The sequence below is a fragment of the Eschrichtius robustus genome, chromosome 14 (assembly GCF_028021215.1).
Source record: "Eschrichtius robustus isolate mEscRob2 chromosome 14, mEscRob2.pri, whole genome shotgun sequence".
Lineage (NCBI taxonomy): Eukaryota > Metazoa > Chordata > Mammalia > Artiodactyla > Eschrichtiidae > Eschrichtius > Eschrichtius robustus.
In genome coordinates, this window is record NC_090837.1 from 38,138,662 (window position 1) to 38,165,902 (window position 27,241).

The following is a 27,241-nucleotide window of genomic DNA, read 5'->3' on the forward strand; positions in this document are numbered from 1 at the left end:
AGTCCTACTCCTGACACTTTCTTTTTTTTTTTTTTTAAACATCTTTATTGAAGTATAATTGCTTTACAATGGTGTGTTAGTTTCTGCTTTATAACAAAGTGATCAGTTATACATATACATATGTTCCCATATCTCTTCCCTCTTGCATCTCCCTCCCTCCCACCCTCCCCATCCCACCCCTCTAGGTGGTCACAAAGCACCGAGCTGATCTCCCTGTGCTATGCGGCTGCTTCCCACTAGCTATCTATTTTACATTTGGTAGTGTATATATGTCCATGACACTCTCTCACCCTGTCACATCTCACCCCTCCCCCTCCCCATATCCTCAAGTCCATTCTCTAGTAGGTCTGTGTCTTTATTCCCGTCTTGCCACTAGGTTCTTCATGGCCTTTTTTTCCCTTAGATTCCATATATATGTGTTAGCATACTGTATTTGTTTTTCTCTTTCTGACTTACTTCACTCTGTATGACAGACTCTAACTCCATCCACCTCATTACAAATACCTCCATTTCATTTCTTTTTATGGCTGAGTAATATTCTGACACTTTCTTTTAATGTTTTTAAAATTGTTATAATTAACATACAATATTATTTTAGTTCTGATACTTTCATGTGACCTTGAGCAAGTCACTTTGTAGCTTTGTGCCTCTGTTTTCTTAGCTATAAGTCAGTATGTAAGATTCACTGCATAAGGTTATTGTGAGGATTAGATGAGGTGGTACGTGGGGAAATACGAAATGCTGTACCAAGACGAGATGTGATTACATTACTGCTCTCAGCTTAGATTTTGGTTCATTTTTCTTTAAGGAGACACTATAGGATAAGAGATGGAGTGATGAGTTCTCAAACTCACCAGGTCATTATTACTGCAGGTTGTAAATCATATGGAGAAGTCTTTAACTCAGTAACAGTGATTAATGGCACTACTGTTAACCCAAAAGCACTTCTCCGGTATTCACCCACATGTCCTCATGGCTCTGGAGAGAAGCTAGTGGTGCCAGGAATGGTAATGTTGATGACTGTGGGGCTGTGTGTCTCTAATGAGGCCTGTTAGGACTGTATTTTACTCTCCTCAACTCCTCCCCACAAAGCTGTCATCCCAGAGTCTCCCCTGGTCATCATGTTAAAAGAGACTCATTCAACCAGCCTGTGGAGACTCTCAGGAATTTGCAGGAATTGGGAAGGAAAACCTTTGGCCCAGCACACTCCTCTCCTGGCCCAGTTCTGTGTTTTAGAATTGAGAAGTGATGAGGAGGGTTTGGAGTGAGTCCAGGACCTGACACTGAATGCACTGAAGGAGATGAATGAGTCCTGAGTGGAAGGCGTTGGGACCACTTGGCCTGGAGAGGAGAGGGCGGGGACATGACTCAGTGTGGACAGAGGTTTCCAGGGGCCAGCTTTCTTCAAGGCTGGGACGGGACAAAGAAACTCAAAGATTATGAGCAGTTTATAATCTTTGAGCTGCTTTGCTACTCAAAGCAGCTCAAGGATTATGGTCATGGAGACCAAGGACCTCTCTGCCCACGGTGATGATTACTGCAAACACGTTTATGAAGGCTGTACTAAGTTCCTCTCTAGAGATTTTGTAGAACAAGAATGGGTCTTTCTTAATCTAGAATATTACAGATCATGCTCCCCTAGAGGCCGAGGCCTGGTTCAGATTTGAAGAAGGAAAAAAACAGATGAGAAAATCATACCTTGCTTGTCAGCCCTTGTTTAGTAGGAGTTAGGGGGCAAGGGAAGGAGAGCTTGAGCATCCGAGCTGGCCTCCTTGTTCACCTCCCCGCCTCCCTGTGCCCTGGGAGGTGACCAGTGCGCCCTGCTTGTCTGTCACAGCATTTGTCACACCGTCTTCTAGCTGTTGGTTGACTGACTTCCTCTCCTCAAAGGCAGAGCCTTGGTTTTCATCTCCGTGTCCCCAGCCCCTGGCACAAGGCCTGACACATAGTAGGGCAAATATTCGACAAATACCTGCTGAATGAGAGCACTGATGAACGACTCCTTGACAGGCTGAGGTCAGGTCAACAGAAACCTCAACGCTAGAGACACTGACAGAAAACCCCGTTTAAAAGCTGGTTGAGCCTTGGGCTTGAGCTCTGATGAACTGTTCACCATAAAATACTAGGGAAGCCTGGGTCCAGATTTCAGCATTCGTAGTGAGACTATTTTCAGCTTTCTCAGAGACAGCATCTGTAAATAATCAGGCAGAGTCTTTTATAAAACAACATAGAAAAACCTCAAAGACTATTCTAAGGCTGCAACATTTAAACAGGATTTTTAACCCATGGGGACGCCAAGATCAACATGGAGCTTCCTGCACATAAAAGCCTGGAATTTCATAGCAGTGTGAGGTCAAAAGCTATGATCGCCTCTCCCCCTGTCTAAATTATACACTGCTTAGCATTCATGTGAGCAGAGGGCCGGGGTGGGGACAGGCCTGTGGTTACGTAAGTCCCATACGGTCTTCTCTTCTCTTGTGATACAGTGTCCATGGTGACAGTGATGTGGGAGTCCAGGCTGGCTGGATCGATGAAGGCAGAAGGTCACTTGTAGGTCATGCCATGATTGAAGTATTCAGTGTAATTTATAACTGGGCTTTCACTCTCCGTAGAAAAATGATCAGGGACATTTGTTGTATAATGTTTTCTCTCACTAGAAGATGCTGTCCTTAAAACGGAGTTTGGGGGCAGCTATAAAAGCCTATCTATAGAACATTCCAAAGTCACTTTCTTTTCCTTCCCAGTTGGAGGAAGGAGCAAGAGACCGTCTTCTTCTAAGACGAGAGGGAAAAGATGGCGTTAAAGCTTGAAATCGAATGAACTCCTCAGCCTCTCAACCTGCATAACTGTCTCCTGGGCACTTCTTCCACTGCCCCTGAACTGGGGGCGACATCGCCCAGTCTGACTAAGGTGACCACAATTACAAACAAGGGAAAATCAAAACGACCCCAAACTGTCCTACCATTAGGCCAGCCCGTGAGTGTGTGTATGATGTGACAGCTGCCCAGTTTCTCAAGTTTCCTGAAAAGTCACTCACACGCACTGATCCTGAGTCAGCCTGTCTTGTTACCTGGGAAGGCCAACGTTTGAACAACTATCATTATCACACTTGATCGTTATGCAATGTAAAAAAAATATTTATAATCAAAAGGGTTTTTGAGGTTATTTTCTTTAAAAGTAAGAATTTTATTTGGAAAAATAGTAGATATATTCATTTTAATCCTGTGTACTCTGGACTTGAGGGTAATTCATTTTTGTACTCCTGGTTAGCACAGTGTCTGGAAGATGGTCTAAGCCCAGTAAATATTTTTTGAATGAACGGAGTGAGAAGAATATTTACAGAGCAAAAGCCTCTGGGCTGGCTGGCTGTGAGTCCAGTGGTATCTTCTTTCTGCAAACTCTGAAAAATGTGTGTAAACAAAAAGATCAGAGTGGGAATTTTAAAAGAACATTTAGTATAATTTTCAATAATTTATACTTTTAACCTCATGAGTACCGTATCTAAAATTGTGTGTGAACACGCATACACCCCAACACTCCCATGTGTATATGCTTAGAATATAATACATAGATTGTGTGTGTGTGCACATATAAATGCATTTTTAAAGCTATAGAAAATATAGATAAACCCATCTACAGCACATTCCAGGAGTACAATTGGAAGGAGTAAAATTGGAAAAGATACAGGGAACATTCACATTTTTACCTGATATATTTCTCATTTGTTGAAACCTTCTTATCATGACTATTCGTTTATCTCCAGTTCTTAACATACGGTGTGGCCCTTAGCAAATATTCAGTCAGTGTTAAGCAAACACATAGGTGAATCAGTCAGTAGGGTGGCATAAAAATTATACTCAAACACCTGACTTTGAGCGAGGTAGGAGTGGGATGAGGATAAGGAAATTGAGCTGAAGATCTAGGGAAAGAGAACATCATCTGGCTCTGTCACTGGGAGAGGCCAGCAGAAATAAGGGAATAGTTGTGAGGCTGCCATTGCTAACCTGCGTATTTCCCACTTTTAGAAACAAAACAGCCCAAATTAGCCACCTAACTGCTGTTGGCAAATAACACAGCATTATGTATAGTAACATAGTGTCACACCGAGTCATAGGTGTTCCTGTGGGTTTGTCTACTGCCTGCACAAAGGCCAGTAGCCTGGCAAGAAAGGCCACCAGCCCTGGCGACTTGCTCACCTGACAGGGCTGGACATGCATGGCGGTCTGAAAGGCCTTTGTACTCACAGCTGTGTTCAGGCCACAGCTGGTTTCCAGATCACCTGGAGGACTAGTGAGACTGGGAGGGAGGCAGTAGTCCAGTGGCTCAACCACCAGTCATTTGTCTAAATTGACCAGAAAGGCCTGTCCTACATCTTGATGTCCAGAATCTGACATGATGAATGAGAGCTTTTAACCCCAGTCTAGCTGACATGACCCAAATGCATGAAACCCTCTCTTGACCCCTCATTTAGGACATGAGTTGGCGATATTGAAAATGCTTGAATGGCAGCTTGGAGTCTACTTGAAGAAGCTGATAGGAAGATCCTCATGGCAGGAATGTCTAGATAAAAGTACCATCAGTAGGCAACGGTGGGAATCACTTCAATATTTTAAGTGAAGAAAGTGCTGCTTTATCATCAGTCTGGGTGGCAGAGTCCTTTTAAATGTGGCGACAGCCCAGACTTTCTGTGCCTTACTCATGCTGTGAAGTAGGTGATTTAAGCCGCTGACTTCCTAAATTAAAGGCACAAAAAGGCAGACATATAATTCTTTTAATTACACCTCCAGATTCCTCCTACGTTCCTTTGAGTCCTTCATGCTAGCCTCCTGCTTCATCGACCTACCGGAAGAAGATGAGCAATGGTGAAGGTAGAGGATCTGGAAAAGGAGAAAAGACCTTAATTCTTTGGCTTTCACTGTAGCCTTTCTCAGAAAAATAAAGGCACCATATCTGGAAGTTTTGAAAATATGAAATCTGATTTCTGCTGATAGCAGAGAATAGTAAAGCCTTTCAACGTAGAAGTGAGTCGTACCTTTCTACATTTTTCACCATCTGCTCTCTACTATATTAATAAAACACATTTGGTTTATATCACCAGGCAAGAAGGTTCAATTTCATCTTGTATTTCTATTAAAGTATATGCTCATTACCTTAATATGTGGCTTTCATAACTCAGCATTAGAGACAGGCTTCATTTTCAGAAGCTACGTAGCCCTGTGCTATTTAAAGCTCCGTATGCAGCCATTTAGCTATTTTACTTAAAAGAATTAATTTAAGTAGGTGCTTATAAAGCTACATAACTTTTTCCCTGCTAGGTTACATGAGAAACTGAATTTTGGAATGAAGCAGTTGAGTTTCTCCTCTTGTGCTCTCTCTCACCTCCTCTCTTCTTTGTAAGCTGAGAAAAGCCCCTCCATAATTCCGTGGTCATTAAACTAGCCTAACCTCACCCACCCCAACTCCCAGCAGTTACTCTTGATTTCAGCTAAGTCTTTGACCACGTAACCCTTTGAATGATATTCTAAGAATGTCCATGTTATGGTAAAATAGGGCCACAGTCTTTACTGGGGTTTACCAGGGAAAGGCAAGGCAGGACAGGGTAAATGGTTTAGGATTAGCTAGTTTAATAATTTTGGAGGGCTTTGGACCATACGGTGTTCTCAGTTGTGTAGTACCTGGCCTGGGGTGACTAAGGCAGAGGAATATTGCCTCTGGTCAAAGACCTGCTCCAGCCTGGGTCCTTTGCCATTTCCAAGGATTGTCTGGCTTCTGGAGGGAGCAGTCCATCTCCAGCCAGAAAGATTTTTTTAAGATGTCAAAACATCATAATATACAGAAAATTAAAAATACATACAATACAAATGAGTTTAACATATTTGTCTGAATCTTTCTTAGTTACCTCTTGTGGAGTTGCATGATCATTTGCCAAGTATGTTCTAGAAGTAATTTGTCTTCAATGGTACATGATTTTGAATGCATGGTACAGTATTTCTTTTTTTAAAAATAAATTTATTTATTTAATTTATTTATTTTTGGCTGTGTTGGGCCTTCATTGCTGTGCACGGGCTTTCTCTAGTTGTGGCGAGCGGGGGCTACTCTTCGTTGCAGCGTGCGGGCTTCTCATTGCGGTGGCTTCTCTAGTTGTGGAGCACGGGCTCTAGGCATGCGGGCTTCAGTAGTTTGGGCACGCGGGCTCAGTAGTTGTGGCTCACAGGCTCTAGAGTGCAGGCTCAGTAGTTGTGGTGCAGGGGCTTAGTTACTCCGTGGCATGTGGGATCTTCCCAGACAGGGGATCGAACCCGTGTCCCCTGCATTGTCAGGTGGATTCTCAACCACTGCGCCACCAGGGAAGCCCCCTGGTACAGTATTTCTACAGTCCTCAAGTTATCATCCAATAAGGAGTTTAACCTCTACTGGACAGCTGGAGGGGGGAATCAAGAGCCCCCCTCTCCTCACCCAAAATCTTTTTGAGGGCTGTTTATAGATTTTTAGACTTTTTTTCTCTTTCTGTTTTATTTCTGCAAAAGAGATTAAGCCTATGTAGATTTTGTTGCTTGACGAAACTTAATGAGGCTTTTTCCCTTGTCAGTGTACTTGGAAATACTGAGGAATCGTTCCAATTTGCCATAATTTCTCAGACACCCGCTGGCAGCTAGCCATAGGAAAATGTTTCCCTGTTCTAAGACTGAAGCAACTCTGGGGCTGAAATTTCATTTTGGTGAGACACACTTTCATAAATGGTCATCAAACATTTTATTATTTCATGTTTGGATGATTTACTAGCTATCTATTACTGTAAAACAAACCACTCTAAAACTCTGTGGCTTAAAGTTATTCTTCTTCTATCTCTGATCCTGTGAGCCAGGACTTCAGACAGGGCAGCAGGTATAGCTCACCTCTGCAACACCATCGTAGGGTCTCAGCTGGGGTGATGGGAATGGCTGAGAGCTAGGCGGCCTGGGGGCAGCTGGGCAACTCTCTCTCCTCATATGACCTCCCCTGGTGAGCAGCTTGGGCTTCCTCACAGAATGGCAGCCTCAGGGTAGTCAGACTTCTTATGTGGTGTCTCAGGGCTCCAAAAGCAAGTCTTCCAAGAATCAGAGAGTAGAAGCTCATAGTCTCCTAAGGCTTGGAAATTGACATGGCAGACAGCTTCCTTTCTGCCATATTCTGATGGTTAAGTTTCCACAGAGACACCCCCAATCCCACCCTGCAGACTCAAGGAGAAGGAACATAAATTACAACTGTCAGTGGGAGGAATAGCAAAGACTCTGTGGTCATCTTTAATCTACCACAGGTGGCAAATCAAAAATCCCCCCTGCCCCGCCATTTACCGTATCTACAAAAAGGAGATTATTTCTTTCTTTTTTTAAAAAATAAATTTATTTATTTATTTATTTATTTTGGGCTGTGTTGGGTCTTTGTTGCTGCGCATGGGCTTTCTCTAGTTGTGGTGAGCGGGGGCTACTCTTCGTCGCAGTGCACAGGCTTCTTATTGCGGTGGCTTCTCTTGTTGCAGAGCATGGGCTCTAGGCGTGTGGGCTTCAGTGGTTGTGGCACGTGGGCTCAGTAGTTGTGGCTCGCGGGCTCTAGAGCACAGGCTCAGTAGTTGTGGCACACGGGTTTTGTTGCTCTGCGGCATGTGGGATCTTTCCTGACCAGGGATCGAACCCGTGTCCCCTGCATTGGCAGGTGGATTCTTAATCACTGCGCCACCAGGGAAGCCCAAAAGGAGATTACTTCTATCTCACTCTGTGCCTGCCTTAAAAAGATAGATATTCAATGCACTTCATTTCAGAGTTCTTTCTGTATAAAGATTACTGACCGCAAATGTTTTGATGGAAAAATTTTGATCTCACATTCAAATTATGACTTCATAATTATCTAAAACATATGCATGCATGTATGCAGATATTCAAATGTATATCCTTAAATGTATTAGATATTTTCCAAAGAATGTTGAGATGTATTATCTGTTCCCTGCATCAGCTCTTAGGTATTATTATCTTCACTTTGTGGTTGAGGAAGCTGAGGCTCTGAGTGGTTAAGTGTCCCAGATCCCAAAGCTACTAATGGTGGAAGAGGCAGGACCAGAATTCGGTTAGCTACATACTTTCACTGATGGCTTCCTTGAATTCCGTAATAGAGGTAGAAGGAAGCTACAGACTATGGTAAGGACTTTTTTTTTTTTTTTTAAATCTTTATTGGAGTATAATTGCTTCACAGTGTTGTGTTAGTTTCTGCTGTACAACAAAGTGAATCAGCTATATGTATACATATATCCCCATCCCCTCTCCCTCTTGAGCCTCCCTCCCACCCTCCCTATACCATCCCTCTAGGTCGTCACAAAGCATCGAGCTGATCTCCCTGTGCTATGCGGCTGCTTCCCACTAGCCATCCATTTTACGTTTGGTAGTGTATATATGTCAATGCTACTCTCTCACTTCATCCCAGCTTCCCCTTCGCCCCCTGTGTCGTCAAGTCCATTCTCTACGTCTGCATCTTTATTCCTGTCCTGCCACTAGGTTCATCAGTATATGGTAAGGACTTTTAATAGATGTATATCATAATTTTGGATGTTTATCTCCTAAAATGAAGAAAAGATCCTTTGCTTCAGGCAGATACTTGGTACTTACATGGCTCTTCTACTTACAAAGTATTTTCACACCCATTTTTTTACTTTGTTCTACATGCTGATCTCATGAGAGAGGTAATACTAATAGCACCATTTTTCTGATGAGGAAACAGAAGTACAGAGAGGTTAAGTAAACTGCTTCTGTGGGTCAGACAGCTAACTGGTAGAGCTGGTGCCCAAGCCCAGAACTTTAAACTCTGAATACTGTGATTTCTCCCTCTCTGATCCCCACTCCCCAACCCCAGTTTCCTTGGCTTTGGAAGGCTCGGAACAGCACATAAACGGCCTAATTGTCTAGGGTGGCACCATCCTCTTCAGGGAGAAAAATGGGAGGCCTCAGAAAACTGAGTAACCCAAAGTGGTTAGAGAAAGGCTAAAAGATAAGGGCAGTGCCAGCACCGTTAGAGGAAATGGGGAACACTAATTGTAGGCAGTTTCAACTTGTCTCCAGGAAGAACTAATACTGTTACGATTTCTGCTGATGCATGTGAAATCAGTTGCTATAGCAATGACCAGTGTTTCTTGGAACTTGCTGACAGCAAAAGGCCTTAGGGGTGAAATCTCTCCTCTGTTAATCATGCTTCTGAGGCTGATAGTAATGAACTTGGCTCTACCATTTCAGCACCTCCACCATGTCCACTTCTTACCATCATCTCCTCCCGGCCAGAGGGTAGGGCAAGACTCTGCTCACGTCACTTGATAGACATGTTGACAGTGGCCCTGGAAACGTGGCTCATCTGTGGTTATGCTCTGGGGAAGGGGAGCCAGGCTGATGGCGAGAAGGACAAGGCAGGGGTTTGGATTCTGGGTTTGAACCTGTGTCGGTGAATATTTGGGTAGAGCCAATATCTCACATACATCTGTAGATGTCACAGAGAGACTAGGGAATAAGTGAAACAACATTAAGAAACACCTCCCCTTTTCCATTTAGATGTGAGCAGCGTGTCTGAATGTTGACTGGAGCTAAGGACGTGTTTCCTAGCTCCCCATTCCTTCGCCACTGCCACCCTGACCCTCTTTCTCTTTTCAAGCTCCTTCTTGTGTTGGGACCTTTGCATTAGCTATTCCTTCTCCCCAGTGTTCTTGGTATGACTGGTTTCTTGTCATTCAATCTCCACTTAATAATCACCTTGATAATAATCACTTAATAATCTCCTCTTAATAATCACTTCCTTGAGGACCCAAGCTCAAAGCAGCCACTTGGATTCTCTGCATAGTGCTGATCACTATCTGATATTTTCATGTTCCTTTTTAAAAATTTTTTTATTGAAGTATAGTTGATTTACAATATCATGTAAGTTTCAAGTGTACAGCACAACCATTCAGTCAAACATATATATATCTGTATATATTGATATATTCTTTTTCAGATTCTTTTCCCTTATAGGTTATTATATAATATTGAGTATAGTTCCCTGTGCTATACAGTAGGTCCTTGTTGGTTATCTATTTTATACATAGTAGTGTGTATATGTTAATCCCAACCTCCTAATTTATCCTTCCCCCACCTCCTTTCCCTTTTGGTAATCATAAGTTTGTTTTCTGTGTCTGTGAGTCTCTTTCTGTTTTGGAAATAAGTTCATTTGTGTCTTTTTTTCCTTTTAGATTCCACATATAAGTGATATCATGTGATACTTGTCTTTCTCTGTTTGGCTTACTTCACTTAGTATGATAATCTCTAGGTCCATCCATGTTCCTGCAAAATGACATTATTTCATTCTTTTTTATGGCTGAGTAGTAATCCATTGTATATATTTCATGTTCCTTTACTTGTTTATTTTACGTCTCTTCCCCACCCCTTTATGCCCAGCTCAGAGGCAGGTTCATGGGAGCAGGGGCTTTGTCTGGGTTGGTCACTGTAACCCTTAGAATAATGCCTGGCTCGGGTGCTCAACAGTGCATGTGAAATGAATGAACCTAGCTCCTGCCGTTCTTTAAACCTGGCACACTCTCCCTCACATCCATGCCCTTGCACCTGCTGGACCCCCTACCTGGAATGCCTTTTCCCTCCCTTCTTCCTTTTCTACCTCCCCCTGATTAGCCAAACGTCATCTCATGCTGTCGAGAATGCAGGGTGAGACAGGTCTTCTAACTTTAATGTTATTCTTAGTTTAAAAAACTTTGAGTACAGAGACGTATCAGAACTTGATCTTCCCTAGAACTGGAGCTTCCCATGACCCTCTCTGAAAGAGAAGCCTGTGAACAGTGTTCCTGCTGTGTGAGGGGACACAGCTGGGCGGGGAAGAGTCCCAAAGCTTCGTTACCTCCCTGCTCATAAGGAAAGCCATTCCCTACTGGAAAGGAGGCACAGAAGACACTTAAAGTGAGTGGTGGAATTTCTCTAGGATATCGTAATAAGACATTTAATCAAAATATTGAGGGAGTAGTTAGAGAGACCCACAACTCATAGATATCATGGCGGTCACTCTTCCTTTACTCTCTTCTCAACCTCTGAGTGGATTCATTTTTCTTTTCTTCCTTTCTTCCAAATCTCCTAAAACCCAGTCCTGTTTCATGTTTCAGTCACCTACCATAGCCAGCATGTGATAAGTACTTCACTCCATGTTCCTGGCTGGCCTTTACTATTTTCAGTTGGCTTTTGCTTTTTGATGAAACAATTCCCAAATTGACTTTTTTGTGGATCAACACCATAACAGGTCAGGTTTGAATTTTGATCTGTTAGATCTTTATGTTTCTTTAAGAAGAAAATAAGAACTGGATAATCCAGAAAAAGGTTTAAATGTCATCTCTCTACCCCATAAATATCTCACCCACATCTACTAGTGTAATGATAACTCATTTGAGGGCAGTGAAATTCAGTAGCCTGACCAGGAACTAGTGCTATTGACTATCGTTTTTTATTTATTTTTCTTCATTCCAGCTTACTATAAGCCTAACATATTCAACACCAGAGTATTGAGTAGTTGAAGAAAGACAGACGTGAATTACAATGTAATTAGGTTCATATGTCACTGTGACAGGCAACCGAATAAATCTCCATGTTATTGCACATGTAGCCAGAAAAGCTCTGCTATTTATTCTATTTCTCTTAGTTCCTGAAGAGCCAATTCCTTTTCTGTGGTGACACATAACCTGCTTGCCAGTGCCTTGTAGAAACTTCTAGAATCTAAATCCAAAAGCCTTTAAATTTCAAAGAGGTCATCAGATAAGACAGACCAATGTACAAACAAGACAAGAAAAGCAACTTTTACAAATGAGTCACGTCAATGGGTATCTATTGTAGAAGATACAAAGATTAGTATAAGAGAGTTGAACAAATAATTATAATTCAATTAGCCACAAAAATAAGAGCATGTTGTTGTGTAGAATGACTGGATGGTGCAGAGAAGATCTGGAGCCAGGACGGTAAGGAATTAAGCCTAACTTCGGGTCTGGAGAGTGGAATTTCCATCCAGGATGGGGTTAGATTTGTAAGGATTAAGGTATATCTTGTCCCTAGATCTGGGAGAACACAACAGATTCGAGGAACAGGCAGCAGTAACTGAAGATAGAAAATCTAGGTCGGCGCCCTCATTCTGCATTTGCTAGTTTTTAACTTTGGGTTGGTTATATAGCTTTATGGCGCCTTAGTTGCCTCATCTAAAAATTGGAGATGGCAATAATTCCTAGGCCACATAGAGTTGCTGCTATGATCAAGTGAAATAGTGAATATATAGGTGTTAATGAACTGTAAAACTTCATGCAGATGTTTATTGTTCTCACTTTGAATTGAACAATGTATGTAATTCTAGAGGAATGATCATAAGTAATGGCTTCATTCCAAGGTTGCACAAATGCATTTTGAATTCAACCTTTAAAATCAAGGCTACTCCCTTGTCTTTGTGACAGTAGCTTTAATAGGTGCAGAAAAGCAGTGAAATAATTCAAGTGAAGTAGTCTGTGCTCAGATAAGGAAACAGCTCCTGCATCCCCTCTTAACTACACAGACATTACATGTGTTCACTATGGCCCACAGGCTCGGTGTCTGGGACCAAGACTATTTGGTGGTCAGAGTCCTAGGTCTGTCCTTGAGCAAATCAGTCCACCTCTGGGCCTCCATTTGCCAGCTTCAGATTAAGAAATCAGACAAGTTGATAAGTAAGGACTCTTTTATCTTTAAAGACCATGTTTGCATAGGAGTTTGGTTTTTGTTTGCTTGTTTTGTTTTGCTTTTGCTTACTTTCTTTACCAGTTTGCAAGTCGTCTCTGGAGCATTAAATTTTATAGTATTGTACATTCACATGCAGTTGTAAGAAGTAATAGAAAGTGATTCTCTGTACACTTTCCCCAGTTTCCCCCAATGGTAACATCTTGCAGAACTATAGTACAATAGCACAAGTGGAGTGTTGGCATCGGTAGAGTCAAGATACAGAAAATGTCCATTATCACAGGTTCCCACATTTCTCTTATATAGATAGATACACCAACTTCCCTCCCCTCCACCTTCTCCTTAATCCCCACCAACCACTAATCTGCTGTCCATTTCTATGATTTTTCATTTCACGGATGTTATATAAACAGAATTATACAGTGTATACCCTTATTTTCCCCCCGTGAGCATAATTCTCTGAAGCTTCATCAAGATTGTTGTATGTAATGCAAATCAAAACTACAGTGAGGTACCACCTCACACCAGTCAGAATGGCCATCATCAAAAAGTCTACAAATAATAAATGCTGGAGAGGGTGTGGAGAAAAGGGAACCTTCCTATACTGTTGCGGGGAATGTAAATTGGTACAGCTACTGTGGAGAACAGTATGGAGGTTCCTTAAAAAACTAAAAATAGAATTAACATATGACCCAACAATCCCGCTCCTGGGCACATATATGGAAAAGACAAAAACTCTAGTTTGAAAAGATACATGTACCCCAATGTTCATAGCAGCAATATTTATAATAGCCAAGACATGGAAGCAACCTAAATGTCCATCGGCAGATGAATGGGTAAAGAAGATGTGGCATATGTATACAGTGGAATACTACTCAGCCATAGAAATGAATGAAATAATGCCATTTGCAGCAACATGGATGGACCTAGAGATTATCAAACTAAGTGAAGTAAGACAGACAAAGAAAGAAATATTATATGATATCACTTATATGTGGAATCTTAAAAAAAATGATACAAATGAAATAGACTCATAGACATAGAAAATAAACTTATGGTTACCAAAGGGGAAAGGGGGGGGATAAACTTGGAATTTGGATTAAAAAATACACACTACTACATATAAAATAGATAACCAACAAGGACCTACTGTATAGTACAGGAAACTGTATTCCATATCTTATAATAACCTATAATGAAGAAGAATCTAAAAAAAGAATATATATATATATATATATATATACACATATAACTGAATCACTTTGCTGTATACCTGAAACATTGTAAATCAACTATAATTGATTTAAAAAATAAAAAATAAAAAAAATATTTTTTTTTCAATTAAAATAAAAGATTGTTGCATATATCAGTACTTCATTCCTTTTTATTGGTGAGTAGTATTCCATGAGATGGATACATCACAATTTGTTTCACCATTCATCCATTGAAGGACATCTGGGTTGTCTTCAGTTTGGGGCTCATATACAGATTTTTGTATGAACCCAAGTCTTCCTTTCTCTGGGATAAATGCCCAGGAGTGCCATTGCATAGAGTAGTAGGATGTTTCATTGTTTAAGAAACTGCCAAACTGTTTTCCAGTGGCTGTACCATTTTACATTCCCACCATAGTGTATGAGTGATCTACTTTCTCCACATCGTCACCAGCATTTGGAGATGTCACTATTTTTTATTTTAGCTATTCTGATAGGTGTGTTGTGGTATATAATTGTGGTTTTAATTTATATTACTCTAATGACTAATGATGTTGGATATCTTTTCATGTGATTATTTGCCATCTCTCTGTCTTCTTTGGTGAAATGTCTCTTCATGTCTTTCACCCATGTTCTAATTGGATCATTCACTTTTCTGCTGTTGAGTTTTTGCAAGTTCTTTATATTCCCTATTAGTTCCTTGTTGGAGATACGGTATGCAAATATTTTCTTCCACCATGTAACTTGTCTTTTCAACCCTTTAACAAGACATTTTTCCAGAGGCAAAGCTTTTAATTTAGATGAAGTTCAACTTATCAATTTTTCCTTTCATGTATTGTGGTTTTGGTGTCAAATCTAAGAACTTTTTGCCTATCTGGTGATCCTAAAGATGTTCTTCTAATTTTTTCCTAAAAGTTTTATGTTTTATATTTAAGTCTGTGATCCATTTTGAGTTAAATTTCATACAAGGTGTGAGAATTGTCTGTGGATACTCCAGCACCATTTGTTGAAAATGCTGTCTTTCCTCCACTGCATGGCTTTTGCACCTTTGTCAAAAATTTTTGCTTCACCATCAAACATAATTTAGACAACTCAAGAGGAAGAGAAAAATCGATTGCACTTACATATATTTTTGTTTACTATATTCTTTTTTCCTTTTTTGACATTCCAGGTCTCTTCTGTTTATTTTTGTTTGAAAATTATTTAGTTATTCTTTCTGAGTAGGTCTGCTAGCTACAACTCCTCTTAGTTTTCCATCCTTTAAGAATGTCTTCATTTCCCCCTTTATTCCTGAAGGATATTTTTGCTAGATATAGGATTCTGGGTTAGTTGTTTTATTTGTTTGTGTGTTTTTTTCCACATTTGAAAAATATTGTTTCTACTTCCAATTTTTCTGATGAGAAAGCCACTGTTGTTTGAATTGTTTTTCCCCCACAAGTAAAATGTTGTTTCTCTCTTGCTGCCTTCAAATTTTTTTCTCTGTCTTTAGCTTTCGGAAGTTTAATTGTGATGTGTCTTGGCATGAATTTCTTTGGCTTTACCCTGTTTGGGGCTCATTCATCTTCTGAATCTGTAGGTTTATGTCTCTTGCCAAATTTGAGAAGTTTTCACAGCTATTATTTCTTCACGTACTCTTCCACCTCCTCTCTCTTCTCTCCTTTCAAAACTCTGATGACATGAGTGTTAGATTTGTTTTGTTTTGTTTTGTTTTGGTCCCACAGGTCCCTGAGGCTCATCTTGTTTTCAATCTATTTTCTTTTTGTTGTCCGGATAAAATACTATTCTACTTTCCAGTTCACTGGTTCTTTCCTCTGTTCCCTCCATTCTGCTGTTGAGCCCTTCCAATCAGCTTTTTATTTTGGTTACTGTATTCTTTTTATTCTAAATTTCCATTTGATTCTTTTTTTTTTAGGTCATCTGTTTCTTCGCTGAGACTTTCCATTTCCTTTCTGAGGTTTTCTATCTTTTTCATTTGTTTGAAACATTCATAATTGCCCACTGAAGCAAGTTTTCATGACTGCTTTAAAATTCTTGACAGGGAATCCTAAACTGTGTCTTCTGGGTATTGGTATCTATCGATTGTCCTTTTATTATTGAGTTTGAGATTTTTCAGCTTCTTGGTATGCCAGTGAGTTCAAATGAAACTGGGATATTTTCATATTATTTTATGAGACTCTGGGTGTTACTGAAATCCATTTTAAGCTGGCTCTCTCTGACAGGACTTCGGCAGGGAAGGGGTGGGCACCACCTCATTGCTTAGGTGGGGGCAGAAATCCAGGTCCCCCACTCAGCCTCCATTGACACTTGAGGGGTGACATTTTGTTCATTATCCTCATAGCTCATTACTAAGCATCAATCCTGGGCAGGGGTGGAAGTTCCAGCTCTCTCCATGGTCTCCTCTGACCCCACAGTGGGGTGGCCTTGTTATCACTAGGCAATGGTGAGAGTCCTGATTCTCCAGTGGGCATTCTCTGACACCACTCCAGAGGGGTGTTGGGGCACCTCACGGTGGGGAAGTCTAGGCTCCCCACCTGGGCTTGGCTGGCATGGGTAGAGGTAGGGCCACCATTTTTGTGTGTGCGGTATTTGGCTGGAGCACAGCTTTCATTATTTAAATGTCTGCGGTCTTGCTAGGCTGCCCCTTTCCTTGAGAGAGCAGGCACTTGTTGGGACCTTTTTCATCTGTGCCCTTTGGTGTTTCTAACTTTGGTTAGAGTTTCTGGCTTCAATTCTAACTATGGGGCATGTGAAACAAAAAGAAAGAAGAACAACTCACCACCGTGGTTTTCCATGGGTCCTGGGATCCTTAGCTAGTCTGCCTTCTTTTCTCCACCTATCAGAGTCTTCTTAAATTTGTTTTAAATCTAATGTCCAGGGTTTTAGTTATACTTAACAGGAGAGATGGGAGAAAGTGTGTCCACTTCATCCTCCTGGAAGCAGGAGTCCTAAACTTTAATTTTTAGTCAGCTTGGTTTTCCAAGCTCAGTATTTTATGCACATGCGGCATCACTTAACAAACCAGAAGAGCACCAAACCACCTGCAGGAAACATTTGTTTCTAGGATTTATGTAAGAAGAAAAGTGTCTACCACGTGCTTGGCACTTTACGCATAATTTCACTTAATCCTCAGAATAACGCTACAGGGAGGGTATTATTAACCCTGACTTACCGAGATGAGATCTGAAGTTCAGAGAAATTAAGTAACTTGTTCCAGATCACACAGCTAATAATTGGAAGAGCCAGGATTTGAGGCCAGTTTTGCCCACATTTTTCTCCCACCACAGGCCTCAGTCAGCTTGTGAGCTCACTGACACAGAGATGATCTTTCCTGCTTCTTTTGTGTGCCCGTGCCTAGCAAATCCCATGCAACTCCAAATCAGTTAGGTGAAGCCTATTCAGATATGTGTGGTTATGTGTGTAAATGTAGATATAACTGCATCAACAGGGAGGAGTCCTCTACTTATAGGAGGTAATTAATAAATACCTATAGGATCAAATTAATGAGATTCCACAATGCTAACATGTTCCAGTATTGCTATGTTAAGTGTGCCCATGGTATAATAGACAGATTCCAGTAGTAAATAAATACCTACAGAATCATAAGTAAAGCAACTCATCAACACTCTTTATAGGAATGCTTGCATTTTGGAGAGAAGGAGACATTTCTTTTAGAGCCTAAAACATTTGTCTACATGCAGAATATCCAGATAATATTCTTTCAGTTGTGAAAAATCATTGACTTTGTTTAAGGTTAATAAGCTGGTCATAATTATGGAACACAGTCCTTTCTGAGTCAGGCATTTCAACCCCTGTTTTAGTGTGAAGTAAGTTGTAGCAAAATTATTTCCTAAGGAGCCCCATACACATTAATGAGTTTAGACCTATTTCGTGTCTCTGAAATTCGACTTACATAAGCTTAAATCTCTTTCCTTCTTTTTTGCTTTCCCCATTTTTTTCTTTTTCTCGATATCTGGCAATACTTGAATTCCTTGGAGAGTTTCAACTTTGAGACAGCTATGAATAATTCCAGTTTAATCCTGCATTTGTTCCTTTCCACGTTCAAAATCTGACATTTTTTTTTTCTATTTGTGAACTACAGGAGTTTTTAGTACAAGATAGTGATCGAAAAGAAAGACTGCTAAAGGAAGTGCAGTATGTGATGTATTATTTATTTATTGAAAACACAGGTGGATTACATGTATGATATGAATGTTTCTGTTTCTCAAATTTTAATAAGACTTGATTCTTACGGAGTTAGAGGAAGAGACTGACATTTGCTGGAATCCTATCAGGGGCCAGGCACTGTGCTGACCTTTTATTAGTGTCTCAATGATCATTATCCTGGTTCTCAGGCCTTAAGACTCAGACTGAAGCTAAACCATCAGCATTCCTGGGTCTCCAGCTTGCCAACCGCAGCTCTTGGGGCTTCTCAGCCTCCACAATTGCATGAACCAATTCCTATGCATCCTATTGGTTCTGTTTCTCTGGGGAACCCTGCCTAACACACTCCATTTCTGACTAAGACTTCTAGACACCTTTCTGTCTCTGAGCTTTTTCATACTCTAGGTCCCTGGAGACATCACAAGGAAAGCCTTTGAAATGGGGTTTGGATGGACACCCCTCTCAGGTAATTGTGGTCCTGTCACAGGAAGGGCAGCCTGGGGAGTACAGGCACCTTAATATAAGGTGCCCACTGTTAACTCACATTGTCCAGTCATCTCAGGGGGGTCTGGGGTCAGTCTGCTCAGGGTACTGGACAGATGGCTAAAGCTGAACATGGGGTCTAGAGCCCAGCCCTGAGTGGGGAAGTGATTACCCAAAGAGACAAGAGAAAAATTAACCAAAGAGGGTTGCAAGCCAGTCCTAGAGAGCACTGAGTACCAGGCCAGTGTCCCATGCCAGTCCAAGGGGCAAGCAGGGAGCGAGAGAGGAGGGCAAAGTCAAAGGTTCAGAAGCCCAGCAGAGGTAGCCAGGAGAACAGGATGGGATGGGGTGAAAGAGAGATGCAGATGTGAAGGTAGACCAGAAGTCTCCACTGTTGCAATCCGTGACTCGTTTCTATGGCTGCCTGCCATGTGGCCATGAATGAATGGATACGCCTGGTTGAAAGGCCTGTGCAGTGGTAGCTAATTTTCATTCAGTTTATACAGCCCCATCCTTAGTCCCACTTTAAATCAATATGTGGCTCCATCCTGTCTTTTGAATATTTTGTTTCATTCAGGAACACAAGTTCATGACTTGGTCAAAAGAAGCCTTGGTTTACAACACCATAATCCAGTTCCCCATAAATTTCTATCACACTGATAATATCTTTAAACATATGAAATGGCACTTTGAGATTCTTGGAGATTGTTAGAGTAAATTTTAATTCATTTTAGTGTCTTGTAAATAGCAGGCAGAGGAATGATATTCTTGTTTTATCACTTGCTTTTCTTTCTTTCTTTTTTTTTTGCTACATTTTTCCAAACTTTGAAAAACAATTGCTAATAAACAAACAAAGCCACAGGAATTATTCCAGTTCAAGGGAATAAACAGATTTCAAGGGATCAAAAGAAGTCACCGAAGTTCAGCTAGCAGTGCTTTCGTTACTGTATTACACAAGCACATTGGTGCCGCCATGTGTGAAGCTGAAGACATCAGAGTTTCCATTTCATGCTTAATCTTCACGTGGTTTTGCTATTCTCATTTTACCTAAAATAAATTAAAAAAATAAACCAACTAGAAATACATCTGGGGAAAAGGAAAACGACCTGGGCTGGATCTTGGGGTTCTTCCAATTCCAGAGCAGCAAAAGAAAACCTCTTCCCACCCCCTTTTTTTAATACTATAGGAATGTGAGAATGACAGGTGAGCCAACCCTGCGCCATGTTTACCTGGCTTCAGGTGAATCAGAAGGCTGCCCAATGACCTGGTGAAATTGGCAGTGTGGACATTTTAGATTTGAAAGGATAACTATCCTCTTACCTTTGCCCAAACTGGATAATTTCCTCAGCTCTTCATTTTGGTTAGCTAATGGAAATACAACTGTAATCATGACCTCCATTTATCTTTTTGATAGAGATTTCCAAAAGAAATTAGATGGATGTGTTTTCAGTTAAAACTGTCTTTTCAGAAAGTTGGACAGTAAATCATCACTGAAAATAAAACAAATACCACCAACAAAACACTCTTTGCTTAATATACTGTTCTTTAGTGCCTCTATGCAAGTGTGTATAGTGTTAGCACACCCAGTGCTGTGTTCTGTGTATTCAAGGGTGGGGCAGGTGGGTGCTGCTAGCCTGAATTTTCCCACTCTGGGCATCAGAATCTTGTCTTTTATGGTCACCTGTGTTCAAATCTATTTATAACAACCCCTGAAAGTTGTTTGGTTTGTTTGTGTGTTTTTGTCTTTTTTTAACACAGGGTCTGTATGAAGACAACAAAAGGATTTCTTGGGAGTGGTTGAAATCACACTCTGTGATAAGTGAAGACCTTACACAATTTGCCACTCATATGTACATACAACAAACCACACAGAAGATAAAGTGGGGTTTGCTATTAGTTACCAATTCCACTCATTAAGGACCTGGTTGCCCTTAGGCAGTGGCTCTGGTCCAGGCTGAGTCCTTCTTCTTTTTTTTAATATAAATTCATTCATTCATTCATTCATTCATGGCTGTGTTGTGTCTTCGTTGCTGTGCGCGGGCTTTCTCTAGCTGCGGCAAGCGGGTGCTACTCTTCGTTGTGGTGCATGGGCTTCTCGTTGTGGTAGCTTCTCTTATTGCGGAGCACAGGCTCTAGGTGTGCGGGCTTCAGTAGTTGTGGCTCGCAGGCTCTAGAGCGCAGGCTCAGTAGTTGTGGTGCACGGGCTTAGTTGCTCCGGGGCATGGGGGATCTTCCTGGACCAGGTTTTGAACCTGTGTCCCCTGCATTGGCAGGTGGATTCTTAACCACTACACCACCAGGGAAGTCCCAGGCTGAGTCCTTCTATCATAATTGTGCCATCCCTGATCTAGTTTGTATTTCTTACTTTCAAAAGGTCTCTCCTAAGCTGGTCATACATAGCTCTCAGTCTTTGTTTACTAAAGCCTAGGAACCAAGTATCTCAGAGTCCTCTCAGTAGGATTAGCATTCTTCTGAGTGCTAAGACTATAGATGAGAAGTTGAAAAAACCCTGTTTGAAGGGCAAAGTAAATTAACCCTTGAAGGAGAAGTGAATCCAGATGGCTCACTGTCAGGAACAGGGGCACCGTCAGACACTTCCTGTGAAACAATTAGACACCCTCCCTGAAGTGGTCACTTAGGCCACTTAGTGGCCTAAGTCACTTTGCTTAGGCCACTTTGTGCCTGATTTATGTGCTTCTAGCTTTTGTGCACATGCCTCACCCTCCAAGATGCTCCCAAACATACACCTGAAGGCAAAGAACAAACTATTACTGCTGCCCAGGGCAGAGGAGTGGGATCGTTATACCAGTCATGGAGATAGCCCTAATTCACCTACCGCTAAGACCCTTATTATGTGAAGGTTGAACATCTCACAAGGCAAGACTTCTCCTGGATCTTTTAGATCCCTGCCAGATTTCTCCTGGATCTTTTAGATCTCTGCAGTAAAGGAGTCATGAGAAGTCACCTTCTCGCCTCACTTCTGGTAGCCTTTGTGTTGTTTGGCCATGGTTAACTGTCACAAATACCCTCTTTCGTACTGTTATGTTACAGTTTTGCTCTACCATGGTCTGCTAGGGTATAATTCTATGTAGAATAGAATTACAGAGTCACACAAATGAGAACCGGAAGGGGTTCGGAAGGTTGTTGAATATACCCAAACCCTCGTTTTACAGGTGAGGAAACCATTAACCACGGTGATGCCATGGTTGAACTCAGACCATTCGTTGTGCCTTCCAGAGTAGAACTCTTTCTGCTGTCTTAGGAGGGAGGCCTTTGTTGGAACCAAGTGTTAACTGCTCCAGAAGACAAATGTCCCTTTCAGGCCCTCTTGGGTCCTCTGAATTCTAGGTCATCACGTAGCACAGACGGTTTTCAGCCTTCCTATCCCTGGACCCTGAAGAAAGAGGGCTTGAAGCCTGCTATGAAGCTCATATGACACGGTGTGGCCACTGCCATGCCCCCAAGAATTATACTGAAGCAAATTTTTGAGCATATTCTCTTGAGGTACTTCTTAGAGGATCTGTAAGGGAGAAGAGAGCCCAACTTCGTAATCAAGAACATTGGGTGCCAAGAGGATGCATTGTGAGTCTAAGCCCAGCCCTGGCTCTGGCCCTCCCCATGACACCTGGAGAGTTTCAGTTGCAGATATCACAGAACACTGAGGACAAGTCCTTAGTGACAGTTAGAAAGTATCTTTTCTGTTGGTAATAATTGTGCTTTCATGAGCAACTAAGGAGTCGAAAACAGTTTTGCTTTTTGAAAACCTGGTCTGTTTCCCCTGGAATAAGGGTTGAATCCCTTAAGGAAGCCAAAGGTAACTGCATGGCTTTGCCTGACAGAGTTGCTTGGGATTTTATAGAGGAATTATTTAAAAGACCAGCCAGGGGGACTTCCCTGGTGGTCCAGTTGTTAAGAGTTCGTGCTTCCACTGCAAGGGGGCGTGGGTTCAGTCCCTGGTTGGGCAACTAAGATCCCACATGCCGTGTGGCGCATGAGCAGTGACAGATCTGAAGCACTATAATGCAAATAAAAATATTTGATTTCACTGATGAATAACTAATTTAAAATACCTAAATACTAAGGAGGTTGAAACCAGCCTGGATGCAGATAGTATCACAACGGAGCATATGCAGTTCCTAGGTGAGAACTGTTGAGTGGGGATCACATCCATGTGCAAGGTGGTCTGCATCCTGTTAGCCCTTGCCTTCAGAGGCTCTAATGAGATTCATGTCCCCATGTAGATAAGTCCCAAGGAAATAAAATTCCATGAACTAATCTCATCTTGGTTTCACTAGGGATAAAGAATGCATTTGAACAAAATAAGGAAGGACAGTTTATTTTTCAGGAAGCTGTAACCATATGTTCCCAGATGCTGCCTTGCTCCAAAACTCAGAGAAAGGAGGCTTAGGCTACTTACTTTGAAAAAAATCCATAGTCAAATTGTTACTTCTTAGAACAGAGCAACAAGCACTCCGAAATAGTAAATGTTACCAGAACAATAATAAATAATGGCGCAAATGCCCATCTTAAGAAACACGGTCAGTCACGTCTCACGTTGCACAACCAACAGCCACGTGCTCAGGCATTTCTGCAATGATTGGAGACACATCCCGAGAGTTATAAACATCCATCACAGATCCGAGTGTGCATCTCAGGATTCCAGAACCACAGTCTGCTGGTTGTTGACCGTTAGTGACATACCAAGTATTCCTGAGATCTCTGCAAGACCTCTGGGTTTGTGCAACACAACTGAAATACTACTCAGTGTAAGAAAGTACCTGGGGGTAAAATAACCCTTCAGGAAGCCTAATAAAGAAGAAAGAAATGTGCCATTTAAAGCCAAAATTGCTTTCCTGAAGCATGGTCAAATCATACATGAAATACAATGGCCTTTCCCTGCCAGAGGAGTAATAGCTCATTTCTCCTCACGCCCTGGACCCTCGTTTCCTTTAAGTTTATGGCATGTTTAAGTCTACATTATTGGTCCTTCCAAGTGCATGAACTTATGACAGACTAAAAGGATCCATTTAGCCTGTAAACTGTTGAACACAGAATTGGCATGATTTAGACTAAAACTTGCTCCACTCTGAGGGCACATCATCATCCAGTACGCAGAGATTATCCAGATTAGAATTTATCTGGGCCTTTTGCATCTTCTAGATACCCACTTGCCCCAGCCTTTCTTTGCAGTTTCATTTCTCCCAGCACTACCAGCAGACCTGTGCTGGGGACACAGATGGAGGTGAAGAGGGTTCTCTATTCATACTAAGAGAGAACGGCAAGTCCTTGCTGAAACTGTCATGAGATTATCTATAGACCCTGAATAAATAGAGCCTCTCCAGTCCCCCACCCCAAGACGCCCTCTAACAAGGGCTGTCTGAGGACTGAGCCAAGATGGGAGCCCTGTCCTAGGTTGGGTTAGTCCCAAGCAAACTGTGAAGCAGATGAAAATTAATTTCCCACCATGCTTCTCCCCACACATCCAACCCAGGCTGGGGCAGGGGCCTGCTCCTTCCAAGCACCGGGCAGCAGCCTGGATTGAAAAACTCCACTTACTGAACACAAAGCACAGTTCTACCCCACAGCGTCTGCCTTTTAACCAGGGTGAAAACTGAAGCCAACAACCTGCCAGAGAGACTTAGAGAAAGCTTCAGATGAAGGTAGAGGCCATGTGTGTCCCATTCATTGTGTATCCCCAGGGCCTGACCCTTCAGAGGAGTTCAATAAATATTTGCTAAATGGATGAATAAATTAGTGAATGACATGACGTGGGGTGGCAGAGCTCGGGCTGCTCTCGGGGCTCGTTTGACAAGAAAGGACTCCAGCAGCAGGGGCTGGGGACAGAGGAGAAGGATCCTTTTGAGTGAGCTGCTCTCTCAGCCCCCACTTCCTGGCCACACACCCCCACTGGGTCTCTAGTGCAGGGGTCACTCCCCCCAACCACCCCCAGCCGTCTGAAGTTCACTCTGTCAGTAGCATCTTACACTTGGCCTGAGACCAGCAGGGTAGAAAATGTCCTCGACCTCAGACTCTGTTGTGCATTTTCCAGGATGGCATTTCTGGTTTGGGTTGTTTTGGGTTGTTTTGTTTGGTTGGTTTTGCTTTTTATAAATAGTGCCTTGAGCTGCTGATAAAGTAGCCTGGTTTCCATGGGTGGCCCTGAGATGCTTGGCATTATTTGGACCTACTCTCTTGTCTTAAATTAGTAACAGATCAGAGGAATCTGGATATGTTTAGGTTAGGTTTCAGGTCTGGATACTGCATATAGGCTGGCATTTGATTCTTTCCTTCTTGTCTTATTTAAGTCCACGGGTATATGAACACCTCCAGGTAGCGAGAAAAGAGGCGGCATGTGGATGAGAGCAAAGCTGTCAGCTCCCATATCTCCCGCCGGCCCAGACAACAGGGAGGTTTTGCCTGTCTCTGTTCCTGTCTTTTGTTGGCTTCAATGTCAGTTTTCTTCTCATTCTTTATAGAATTATTGACTTCTCTGAATTTCATTGTGGATGCCACTGAGTTGGATAGTTCAGTGTATAAGCTAACTTAGAGTTAGCTTATGGTTAACTACCTCCTCTAACTCCTCCCTAGCTTGAACCCTCCTTTCCCATCCTGAGGTTTTCTGGACCTTGCTGCAGGCAGCTACCCGCCCTTCCCCCAGGGCCCTTCCCTGCATCAGGACCCACTGAGCGAGCAGAGCTGCTCCCACCTTCCCAAGGAGCCTGGGTGGGATGGGCCGGTTGTTTTCAAGCATTAGAGAAAAGTCTTCACTGGCAACAGCAGAGAAATCTGCTGATTTGGGGTTTTTACCATAGAAGTGGGCGGAAAGGAAATGTGCTACCTGTTCCTTTCACCTTGACAGTGGTTGCTTTTCTTGGATAAAGTAGCAACCTCCCTCTAAAACTAGCAGTTGTGACCCTTGAGATTGAATGTGCCTATAGCAGCTCTCATTTTTTCAAACCCAGAATGGGGTGACAAAAATCAGTTTACTGGAGGTGTTAAGACTGTAGATATTACTGTTGCCAGATGAGAGGCAGCATGGGCCAGTGGGAAGAGGAACTTCATGGTTCTCTCCACTGTCTCGTGGTTCCCATGCTTCCCTGACCTTCTGTGGAGGAAAGACGTGCGAAGACAGGCCCCGATTTGGGTTTCTTTAAACCTAAGAAGTTAGCTCGTATACCTTACCTGCTTCCCTTTAGAGGCATTTGAGACATTGGGACACGTTTGGTATCTGTCGCTTCCCTTCCTTTGTTGGGAAGTGCTCTAAACCAGAAATGATGTAGATGTGGAATCAACTGTGAAAGTAGCATTTTTTTGGCAGCCCCCAAAAAAGCCCCCTCTGCTTTTTTTTCCTGACCTGGTATTAACCCTGAGTGAATGAATGGTCCAGTCTTTAGTCTTTTGTCTCCAAGTTTTCCAATTCAAAGGCATGGAGTGTCCTGTGCCTGGTTCCTTGTGCCTGGTTAAATGGATTTACCAGTTGTATTATCTAGTTTTAACCTTGACAAAAGGGACACTTGGCTTGAAAAGACTCCTATAAAGGAACCACGGATTAAAGATAACACTCTAACCATACAGTTTCCAAGAAAACCGAACAAAAATGGCAGAAGTAGCCCTCCTGCTACTCCCACTGCAGAATGTTTGCCAACCACACTACAAAGTCACAGTGTTACAAGGTAGAAACAGTGGCAATCTAATTTGATTTACTAAGCAGTTGGCCAAAAAACTTCCAAAAGTTTTAAAATGTCACTGGGAATCTGGATGAAAATTTACATGTATAATTGTTATGATAAATCTCAAAATCTATTTTGTGCCTTGAAATGTTAAATAATGGTAATAGCCTGTGTAGATAATGTACATGTTAACAAATAAAGAATAAAAAAAAATAAGGATTTGGAGGATATATGTTCAAAATGCTTAGAACCCACTGCTCTAGGAAATGGCATCTTCTGAGGTTGATGGTCAAAGGTTGGTGGCATGTTCAAAGGTAGAGGTGGCCTCAGAGGACAGGCCTGCCTGCAAAGTCTGAGGGAAGATACAGGCCACTGATGAGAAGTAAAGAGCAGGGAGGACATTCTGCACAAACCAGGAGGACAGGAAACCTCCCATCTTTCCAGAGATACACAGAACTAAGGAAGGACCCAAGGAAAGTGGACGCCACCTCACCAAAGGAACCAGTTCCATCTAGGAGGTGGTTCTAGAGCAAAATGAATACTACAGGGTCACCTGGCCAGTTGGAAGCCCATCGGGTCCAGATAACTCATGCCAGCCTCTCCATGCAGAGGTCCAGCATTCCTAGAACACAGACGGGTACATGGTAGATTTTTATTTGAGCCTTTTGCCCCTTGCATTTTATCAGCCTGGTGTGTGGCCTTTTCCAGTTAAGGTGAACAAACTTTAGAGTATCCATCACTTTTCAAGATTTCTGGAAAGGGAAGGCTGATAAGCTCCTGCCACTGCTGCAACATTCATTGGTGCAGGTTTTGCTTTGCCGAAAGGCTCCCGGAAGGGCTGAGCTGCCTGGAGGGGTCACCTTTTTATAACTTACACAAAGGCACCTCTGTGGACCCGCTATGGCCATGACCTTGCTGTGACTTGTGGCCGACTAGAGCCAAAATCAGAAGGAAAAAAAAAAAAAGATCCAGC

General features: G+C 42.1%; 1 protein-coding gene across 1 annotated transcript in view; it reads left to right on the top strand.

Moving 5' to 3' along the window:
• Window positions 1-27,241, top strand: part of COLEC12 (collectin subfamily member 12) — a 203,995-nt gene that overhangs the window by 78,080 nt on the left and 98,674 nt on the right. The gene's annotated exons all lie outside the window — the stretch shown is intronic.